This window comes from Balaenoptera musculus, chromosome X, assembly GCF_009873245.2.
Source record: "Balaenoptera musculus isolate JJ_BM4_2016_0621 chromosome X, mBalMus1.pri.v3, whole genome shotgun sequence".
Lineage (NCBI taxonomy): Eukaryota > Metazoa > Chordata > Mammalia > Artiodactyla > Balaenopteridae > Balaenoptera > Balaenoptera musculus.
Window position 1 is genome coordinate 13,129,651 of NC_045806.1, and position 10,621 is coordinate 13,140,271.

General features: G+C 37.5%; 1 non-coding gene across 1 annotated transcript; it reads left to right on the forward strand.

Moving 5' to 3' along the window:
- Positions 1–1,317: 1,317 nt before the first annotated feature.
- TRNAV-AAC lies at positions 1,318–1,390 on the forward strand. Its single transcript has one exon. It is a non-coding gene; the product is annotated as a tRNA-Val (tRNA).
- Positions 1,391–10,621: the final 9,231 nt, after the last annotated feature.

Consider the following 10,621-nt stretch of genomic DNA (forward strand, 5'->3'; position numbering starts at 1 on the left):
GGTGAATCCCAGCTTTGCATGATACAAACTGGAAGTTCAGGTTAGTCTTGACCTCATTTTCCTCTGACTCATAAAGGTGGAAGTAACATTATACATACATTTTTACTAAGGATTATTCTGGACACCAAGCTTCTTGTTTCTGTGTGGCCAGCCAAAGAGTCCGGCATACCACAGAGGACCACTGCTGAGCACTGGAAATGTGGCCAGTCTACACTGAAACATGCTGTCGAGATCAACAGACCCAGAGTATATGCTAAATTTGAAACAAACGCCCAATAAACATAACTCTCACTTCTAAATTAAGAAAGACATCATTTATGCAGCCACTTGAAAGATTTTCTAGTCCACAATCATAGTTTTCCTTTATTAACTGCCATTTTAAAACTTTGATTGGGTCATTAGCATTAGGGGCTCCCTTCCCTCGACAGGCTTCCTAGCTTGTTTTCATTCTGTTTTAGATTAGAAAAGAATTGTACTAAGATGCAATTATTTATTATCAAGCTAGAAACAGACAGGAATCATGAGAGCCATGGAAAGGGATTCTAGTGCAATTTACAAATTTAATAAATTTCCAACTGCAGAGTATGACTGCATTTCCAAATGTTCATCATTCAACAGCTGAAAGCCCCATTATCGTTATTATAAAACCCCTTCACAAAACATGTCACAATCCCATAAATCTACCCAACTCTACCCTAGGTTGGAGGAAATCATCCTTGTGCATGTTCACATGTGTGTACAGCTTCTCTCAGTAAAACAGAAAGCCTCACATACATGTCATCACCTCCCAAGTAATATGCCATGACATGATTCTATCCCTCCATTAAAGAACTCTTGAAAGACTCAGATGTTACTCACGTGTAAATGTCTTCCTATCTGCCCTAACATCAGACTGAATTATCTGAACATAGGGCTTGAAGTCTACTGTCTAGCACCCTACTGGCAAAGCTGACTCAAAAAAATGTTTGATGAATTGAATTATCCATGTGTCTCAAACTTTCTTTCTTAAGAATTCCATTTTCTTCAGTCCTAATGTTTAGAAGGGCCAAATCTGCTGATCAACAGTAGCTTCCACCCGAAGCTTTGACAGGGGGTCTGGCTATTTTCTAAACTATACCCAAATCAAGGGCAAAATGTAGAAGTACAACACTGGCAATCAGTAGATTTTGCTGTAAATGTTTATTTTCCTTTGAATGCAGAAAATACTCATTACTTGCAAGTGTTATTAAGAAGAACCTGCCAAGTAAATTTCCCCTACGATGGTTCTGGGTAGAGAGTGGAAAACGCTAGAAAAGCAAAACCAACTAACCTGGGACTTCCCTGGTGGTCCAGTGGGTAAGACTCCGTCCTAACAATGCAGGGGGCCCAGGTTCGATCCCTGGTCGGGGAACTAGATTCCACCTGCCGCAACTAAAAGAGTCTCACATGCCGCAACTAAGATCCAGCGCAGCCAAAATAAATAAATATTTTTTAAAAAACAACAAGAACTAACCTGCATTTTTCCTCTCTTTAAGAATACTATTCAGTATCTGGAGACTTCTAAGGAAGAGAGAAGCAAGCACTTTCTCAAAAAACGGAGGCAGGGGTAGGACTCGGGTACCTGGGGAGCCACCAGAAGAAACCAGCCAGATGACCAACTGCCAAACCCAATAGCAAGCCTCACACGTGGCTATACTATACTGGTTTCACCCCAAACACAAAAATATGCATAACTAAATAGGAGATGCTTTATGATTTTAATATGTATACTTGTGCTCTCTGAATTATACCCAGGGATTCCACCATGAGCAAGTGGTGAATGTGCACGTCCCCTTTATACAGCATCTAGAGCTGTGCTGTCCAGTACCAAAGCAACTCCTACATGTGGCTATTGAGCACTTGAAATGTGGCTAGTCTGAATTAAGATGTGCTTGTAAATGTAAAATCCACACCAAACTTCAAAGACTTCATATAACAAAAAAATAAAATATCTCACTAACAATTTTATATTGACTATATGTTGAAATTATATTTTACTTATATATTGTACTAAAATATATTATTAAAATTAATTTCACCTGTTCCTTTTCACTTTTTAATATGGCTACTAGAAATTTTCAAACGTGGCTCACATTTTTTGGACAGCACTGGCTAATATTTGCTTTATGTATTTACGTGCTCCTATGTTGGGTTCATATATATTTACAATTGTTATATCTTCTTGCTGGATTTATCCATTTATCATTATAAAATGTCTTTCTTTTAAAGTCTATTTTGTCTGATAGAAGTATTGCTACTCCAGCTTTCTTTTCATTTCCATGGAATACTTTTTTGCAACCCCTCACTTTCAGTCTGTGTGTGTCTTTAGATCTGAAGTGGGTCCCCTGTAGGCAGGATATATGGATCTTGTTTTTGTATCCTTTCAGCCAGCCTATGTCTTTTGATTGGAGCACTTAGTCCATTTACATTTAAAGTAATTATTGATAGGTATGTACTTATTGCCATTTTGTTCATTATTTTCTGGTTGTTTCTGTAGTTCTTCTTTGTTCCTTCCTTCTTTTGTGCTCTTTCTTTGTAATTTGATGACTACCTTTAGTTTCATGTTTGGATTCCTTTCTGTTTTTGTGTGTGTATTATAGGTTTTTGATTTCTGGTTACCATAACATTCATATACAACAACACACACACACACACACACACACAGTTATTTTCAGTTGACAATTTCTTAAGTTCAAACACATTCTAACAACTCTAAATTTTTACTCCCCCCATGCACCTCTAATGTTTTTGACATCATATTTTATATCTTTTTGTTTTGTGTATCCCTTAACTACTTATTGTGGATATAGATGATTTTACTACTTTTGTCTTTTAACCTTCCTACTAGATTTATAAGTGGTTGATTAACTACCTTTACTGAAGGTTTGCCTATACCAATGAGATTTTTCCTTTCATAAGTTTCATATTTCTAGTGTGGTCTTTTCTGCTTAGAGAAGTCCCTTTAACATTTCTTGTGAAGCTGCTTTAGTGGTGCTGAAGTCTTTTAGCTTTTGCTTGTCTGTATCTCTCCTTCAAATCTGAATGATAGCCTTGACAGGTATTCCTGATTGTAGGTTTTTTTCTTTCATCACTTTGAATATATCATGCCACTCCCTTCTGGCCTGCAGAGTTTCTGCTGAAAAGTCAGCCGACAGTCTTATGGGAGTTCCCTTGTACATAACTAGTTGCTTTTTACTTGCTGCTTTTAAGATTCTCCATCTTTAATTTTTGCCATTTTAGTTACCAAGTGTCTTGGTGTGGACCTCTTGGGTTCATCTTGTTTGGAACCCTCTGTGCTTCCTGAACCTGGATATCTGTTTCCTTTCCCAGGTTAGGGAAGTTTTCAGTCTTGGCAGTATTTATAATACAAAGATGCATTTACTCAACTCCTACTCATGCATCAGGATTTGGTTCAAGCACTGTAGTAGGCCACTCCTCAGCTAGACCACATCTTATAGGTTTTTCCATATTCTCTGCTGCATCAATTCAGGATGGGCCCACAGCATGTACACAATATCTGTGACAAGCTGAACTAAGAATTGACCTTTCCCTTGTACATTTTTTCTCATAATTACTCTTTTTTTTTAATTTATTTATTTTTGGCTGTGTTGGGTCTTCATTGCTGTGCATGGGCTTTCTCTAGCTGTGGCGAGCGGAGGCCACTCCTCGCCATGGTGCACGGGCCTCTCACCGCTGTGGCCTCTCCCATTGTGGAGCATGGGCTCCAGGCACGCAGGCCTCAGTAGTTGCAGCATGCAGGCTTCAGTAGCTGTGGCTCACAGGCTCCAGAGCGCAGGTTCAGCACTTGTGGTGCATGGGCCTAGTTGCTCCACGGCATGTGGGATCCTCCCTGACCCAGGCTCAAACCCGTGTCCCCTGCACTGGCAGGTGGACTCTCAACCACTGTGCCACCAGGGAAGCCCCATCTTTTTTTTCTTACTAAATAGAGAAATATAACCACAACTGAAATAAGAATGCTGTTTCAACATTATAGTAAAACAATAATCTTTGCATGGTATGTCTCTGCAAGAACCCAGAACCATTTGATAATATGGTCTCCAGGGAAGGGAACAAGGTGGCTGAGGACAGAGGTTGAAGAGAGATTTTTCTGTAACCTTTCAATTTGTAACCTCATGTCAAGAATCTTTTAAAATCTTTTTAAGAGAATATCTTCACTATATAGAAAAAAGATTTTTTTTAACTTAGGTTCCATTGGAGACTTGCAAATATTTTTTCTTGCATTGTACCTTTTAGATCAGCAGTCAACAAACTTTTTCTGTAAAGTGCCAGATAGTAAATATTGTAGGCTTTGTGGATCTCTGTGGCAACCACTCAACTCTGCTGTAGTAGCATGAAAACAACCATAGACAATATGTAAAGGAACATGTGTGGCTGTGGGTCAATAAAACTTTAATTTAAAAAATAGGCAAGAACAGTCAGCTCTACCCACCACCAGAGCCTCCCATCAAGCCTCTTAGATAGCCTCAACCACCAGAGGGCAGACAGCAGAAGCAAGAAAAACTACAATCCTGCAGCCTGTGGACCAAAAACCACAGTTACAGAAAGATAGAGAAGATGAAAAGGCAGAGGGCTATGTACCAGATGAAGGAACAAGAAAAAACCCCAGAAAAACAACTAAATGAAGTGGAGATAGGCAACCTTCCAGAAAAAGAATTCAGAATAATGATAGTGAAGATGATCCAGGACCTCGGAATAAGAATGGAGGCAAAGATTGAGAAGATGCAAGAAATGATAAACAAAGACCTAGAAGAATTAAAGAACAAACAAACAGAGATGACCAATACAATAACTGAAATGAAAACTACACTAGAAGGAATCAATAGCAGAATAACTGAGGCAGAAGAACGGATAAGTGACCTGGAAGACAGAATGGTGGAATTCACTGCTGCGGAACAGACTAAAGAAAAAAGAATGAAAAGAAATGAAGACAGCCTAAGAGACCTCTGGGACAACATTAAACGCAACAACATTCGCATTATAGGGGTCCCAGAAGGAGAAGAGAGAGAGAAAGGACCAGAGAAAATATTTGAAGAGATTATAGTCGAAAACTTCCCTAACATGGGAAAGGAAATAGCCACCCAAGTCCAGGAAGCACAGAGAGTCCCATACAGAATAAACCCAAGGAGAAACACGCCAAGACACATAGTAATCAAAGTGGCAAAAATTAAAGACAAAGAAAAATTATTGAAAGCAGCAAGGGAAAAACGACAAATAACATACAAGGGAACTCCCATAAGGTTAACAGCTGATTTCTCAGCAGAAACTCTGCAAGCCAGAAGGGAGTGGCATGATATACTTAAAGTGATGAAAGGGAAGAACCTACAACCAAGATTACTCTACCCAGCAAGGATCTCATTTAGATTTGATGGAGAAATCAAAAGCTTTACAGACAAGCAAAAGCTAAGAGAATTCAGCACCACCAAACCAGCTCTACAACAAATGCTAAAGGAACTTCTCTAAGTGGGAAACACAAGAGAAGAAAAGGACCTACAAAAACAAACCCAAAACAATTAAGAAAATGGTCATAGGAACATACATATCGATAATTACCTTAAACGTGAATGGATTAAATGCCCCAACCAAAAGACATAGACTGGCTGAATTGATACAAAAACAAGACCCATATATATGCTGTCTACAAGAGACCCACTTTAGACCTAAGGACACATACAGACTGAAAGTGAGGGGATGGAAAAAGATATTCCATGCAAATGGAAATCAAAAGAAAGCTGGAGTAGCTATACTCATATCAGATAAAATAGACTTTAAAATAAAGAATGTTACAAGAGACAAGGAAGGACACTACATAATGATCCAGGAATCAATCCAAGAAGAAGATATAACAATTATAAATATATATGCACCCAACATAGGAGCACCTCAATACATAAGGCAACTGCTAACAGCTATAAAAGAGGAAATCGACAGTAACACAGTAATAGTGGGGGACTTTAACACCTCACTTACACCAATGGACAGATCATCCAAAATGAAAATAAATAAGGAAACACAAGCTTTAAATGACACAATAGACCAGATAGATTTAATTGATATATATAGGACATTCCATCCAAAAACAGCAGATTACACGTTCTTCTCAAGTGCGCACGGAACATTCTCCAGGATAGATCACATCTTGGGTCACAAATCAAGCCTCAGTAAATTTAAGAAAATTGAAATCATATCAAGCATCTTTTCTGACCACAACGCTATGAGATTAGAAATGAATTACAGGGAAAAAAACGTAAAAAAGACAAACACATGGAGGCTAAACAATACGTTACTATATAACCAAGAGATCACTGAAGAAATCAAAGAGGAAATCAAAAAATACCTAGAGACAAATGACAATGAAAACACGACGACCCAAAACCTATGGGATGCAGCAAAAGCGGTTCTAAGAGGGAAGTTTATAGCTATACAAGCCTACCTAAAGAAACAAGAAAAATCTCAAGTAAACAATCTAACCTTACACCTAAAGAAACTAGAGAAAGAAGAACAAACAAAACCCAAAGTTAGCAGAAGGAAAGAAATCATAAAGATCAGAGCAGAAATAAATGAAATAGAAACAAAGAAAACAATAGCAAAGATCAATAAAACTAAAAGTTGGTTCTTTGAGAAGATAAACAAAATTGATAAGCCATTAGCCAGACTCATCAAGAAAAAGAGGCAGAGGACTCAAATCAATAAAATCAGAAATGAAAAAGGAGAAGTTACAACAGAGACCGCAGAAATACAAAGCATCCTAAGAGACTACTACAAGCAACTTTATGCCAATAAAACGGACAACCTAGAAGAAATGGACAAATTCTTAGAAAGGTATAACCTTCCAAGACTGAACCAGGAAGAAACAGAAAATATGAACAGACCAATCACAAGTAATGAAATTGAAACTGTGATTAAAAATCTTCCAACAAACAAAAGTCCAGGACCAGATGGCTTCACAGGTGAATTCTATCAAACATTTAGAGAAGAGCTAACACCCATCCTTCTCAAACTCTTCCAAAAAATTGCAGAGGAAGGAACACTCCCAAACTCATTCTATGAGGCCACCATCACCCTGATACCAAAACCAGACAAAGACACTACAAAAAAAGAAAATTACAGACCAATATCACTGATGAATATAGATGCAAAAATCCTCAACAAAATACTAGCAAACAGAATCCAACAACACATTAAAAGGATCATACACCACGATCAAGTGGGATTTATCCCAGGGATGCAAGGATTCTTCAATATATGCAAATCAATCAATGTGATACACCATATTAACAAAGTGAAGAAGAAAAACCATATGATCATCTCAATAGATGCAGAAAAAGCTTTTGACAAAATTCAACACCCATTTATGATAAAAACTCTCCAGAAAGTGGGCATAGAGGAAACCTACCTCAACATAATAAAGGCCATATATGACAAACCCACAGCAAACATCATTCTCAATGGTGAAAAACTGAAAGCATTTCCTCTAAGATCAGGAACGAGACAAGGATGTCCACTCTCACCACTATTATTCAACATAGTTCTGGAAGTCCTAGCCACGGCAATCAGAGAAGAAAAAGAAATAAAAGGAATACAAATTGGAAAAGAAGAAGTAAAACTGTCACTGTTTGCGGATGACATGATACTATACATAGAGAATCCTAAAACTGCCACCAGAAAACTGCTAGAGCTAATCAATGAATATGGTAAAGTTGCAGGATACAAAATTAATGCACAGAAATCTCTTGCATTCCTATACACTAATGATGAAAAATCTGAAAGAGAAATTAAGGAAACACTCCCATTTACCATTGCAACAAAAAGAATAAAATACCTAGGAATAAACCTACCTAGGGAGACAAAAGACCTGTATGCAGAAAACTATAAGACACTGATGAAAGAAATTAAAGATGATACCAACAGATGGAGAGATATACCATGTTCTTGGATTGGAAGAATCAACATTGTGAAAATGAGTATACTACCCAAAGCAATCTACAGATTCAATGCAATCCCTATCAAATTACCAATGGCGTTTTTTACGGAGCTAGAACAAATCATCTTAAAATTTGTATGGAGACACAAAAGACCCCGAATAGCCAAAGCAGTCTTGAGGGAAAAAAATGGAGCTGGAGGAATCAGACTCCCTGACTTCAGACTATACTACAAAGCTACAGTAATCAAGACAATATGGTACTGGCACAAAAACAGAAACATATATCAATGGAACAAGATAGAAAGCCCAGAGATTAACCCACGCACCTATGGTCAACTAATCTATGACAAAGGAGGCAAAGATATACAATGGAGAAAAGACAGTCTCTTCAATAAGTGGTGCTGGGAAAACTGGACAGCTACATGTAAAAGAATGAAATTAGAATACTCCCTAACACCATACACAAAAATAAACTCAAAATGGATTAGAGACCTAAATGTAAGACTGGACACTATAAAACTCTTAGAGGAAAACATAGGAAGAACACTCTTTGACATAAATCACAGCAAGATCTTTTTTGATCCACCTCCTAGAGTAATGGAAATAAAAACAAAAATAAACAAGTGGGACCTAATGAAACTTCAAAGCTTTTGCACAGCAAAGGAAACCATAAACAAGACGAAAAGACAACCCTCAGAATGGGAGAAAATATTTGCAAACGAATCAACGGACAAAGGATTAATCTCCAAAATATATAAACAGCTCATTCAGCTCAATATTAAAGAAACAAACACCCCAATCCAAAAATGGGCAGAAGACCTAAATAGACATTTCTCCAAAGAAGACATACAGACGGCCACGAAGCACATGAAAAGATGCTCAACATCACTAATTATTAGAGAAATGCCAATCAAAACTACAATGAGGTATCACCTCACTCCTGTTAGAATGGGCATCATCAGAAAATCTACAAACAACAAATGCTGGAGAGGGTGTGGAGAAAAGGGAGCCCTCTTGCACTGTTGGTGGGAATGTAAATTGATACAGCCACTATGGAGAACAATATGGAGGTTCCTTAAAAAACTAAAAATAGAATTACCATATGACCCAGCAATCCCACTATTGGGCATATACCCAGAGAAAACCGTAATTCAAAAAGACACATGCACGCGAATGTTCATTGCAGCACTATTTACAATAGCCAGGTCATGGAAGCAACCTAAATGCCCATCAAGAGACGAATGGATAAAGAAGATGTGGTACATATATACAATGGAATATTACTCAGCCATAAAAAGGAACGAAATTGAGTCATTTGTTGAGACGTGGATGGATCTAGAGACTGTCCTACAGAGTGAAGTTAAGTCAGAAAGAGAAAAACAAATATCGTATATTAATGCATGTATGTGGAACCTAGAAAAATGGTACAGATGAGCCGGTTTGCAGGGCAGAAGTTGAGACACAGATGTAGAGAATGGACATATGGACCCCAAGGGGGGAAAACTGCGGTGGGTTGGGGATGGTGGTGTGCTGAACTGGGCGATTGGGATTGACATGTATACACTGATGTATATAAAATTGATGCCTAATAAGAACCTGCAGTATAAAAAAACAAACAAAACAACTAATACTAAACTTCCATTGGGTTATTTGTATGGAAATATGTTAATATAAATGTTTCAGACATTACATGAAATTTCTAAAAATCTTATATGTTCTGGTATAATGTTATATGTAATAATCCTAGTTATTACTTTAAAATGTATATCTCAGAAATAACTAATTTTCTTGTCAACTGCATTATTATGAACTTTCATCAAATCTTTAACCGTGGTCATTTTTAAGTCTTTTGTCATTTACAGACAGTTCTGGGTGTACTCTGATGATTTTGCAAATATGTTCCTATAAAAGGGTTTTCATCTTCAAGAAATTCATGGAAAAGACTCTGACAAGTACAGGTTTCTGGTAACTGACTGTACTGCTGAACTGAATGAATAAGCATTTTCAGAACTCTAATGAAAAACTGATGAACTCATAAAAGTGCTAACAAAAGATCAAGATGAAAAAAAAAAATTAATTACATGGGACTGAGTGAACTGATGAGGATGAGTATAATTTTTGTGACTTTCTGTCTGAATTAAAAAAAAAAAAAATCCCACAAGGACTCAGAGGCAAAGAATATACAAATCAATTTTCACTGCAAAGTAAAAGAGCTGTTACAGTGGAGGATTACTGGACTGAATGTCAATATTATGACATAGTATGAGTGTGTTTCATGTTTGGTAATTGCAATCATTGTTGCTTTTGTTGTGGTCATCCATGTACAATGCTTGGTGTCAGTCTATTTATCTCTTGTAAAAATAAAATACAGTGTGTGTGTGTGTGTGTGTGTGTGAAAAAAAAAAAGAAAAAAAAATACAAAATTATTATTATTAACTTATGTGGATTGAGAGTTAATCTCCATTCTCATTTTCCCTCTTGTCCTTCCTTGTCTGTGACATTTAAAAAAAAAAAAATAGGCAGGACTTTCCTCGTGGCACAGTGGTTAAGAATCTGCCTGCCAATGCAGGGGACATGGGTTCGAGCCCTCGTCCGGGAAGATCCCACATGCCGCGGAGCAGCTAAGCCCATGCACCACAACTACTGAGCCTGCGCTCTAGA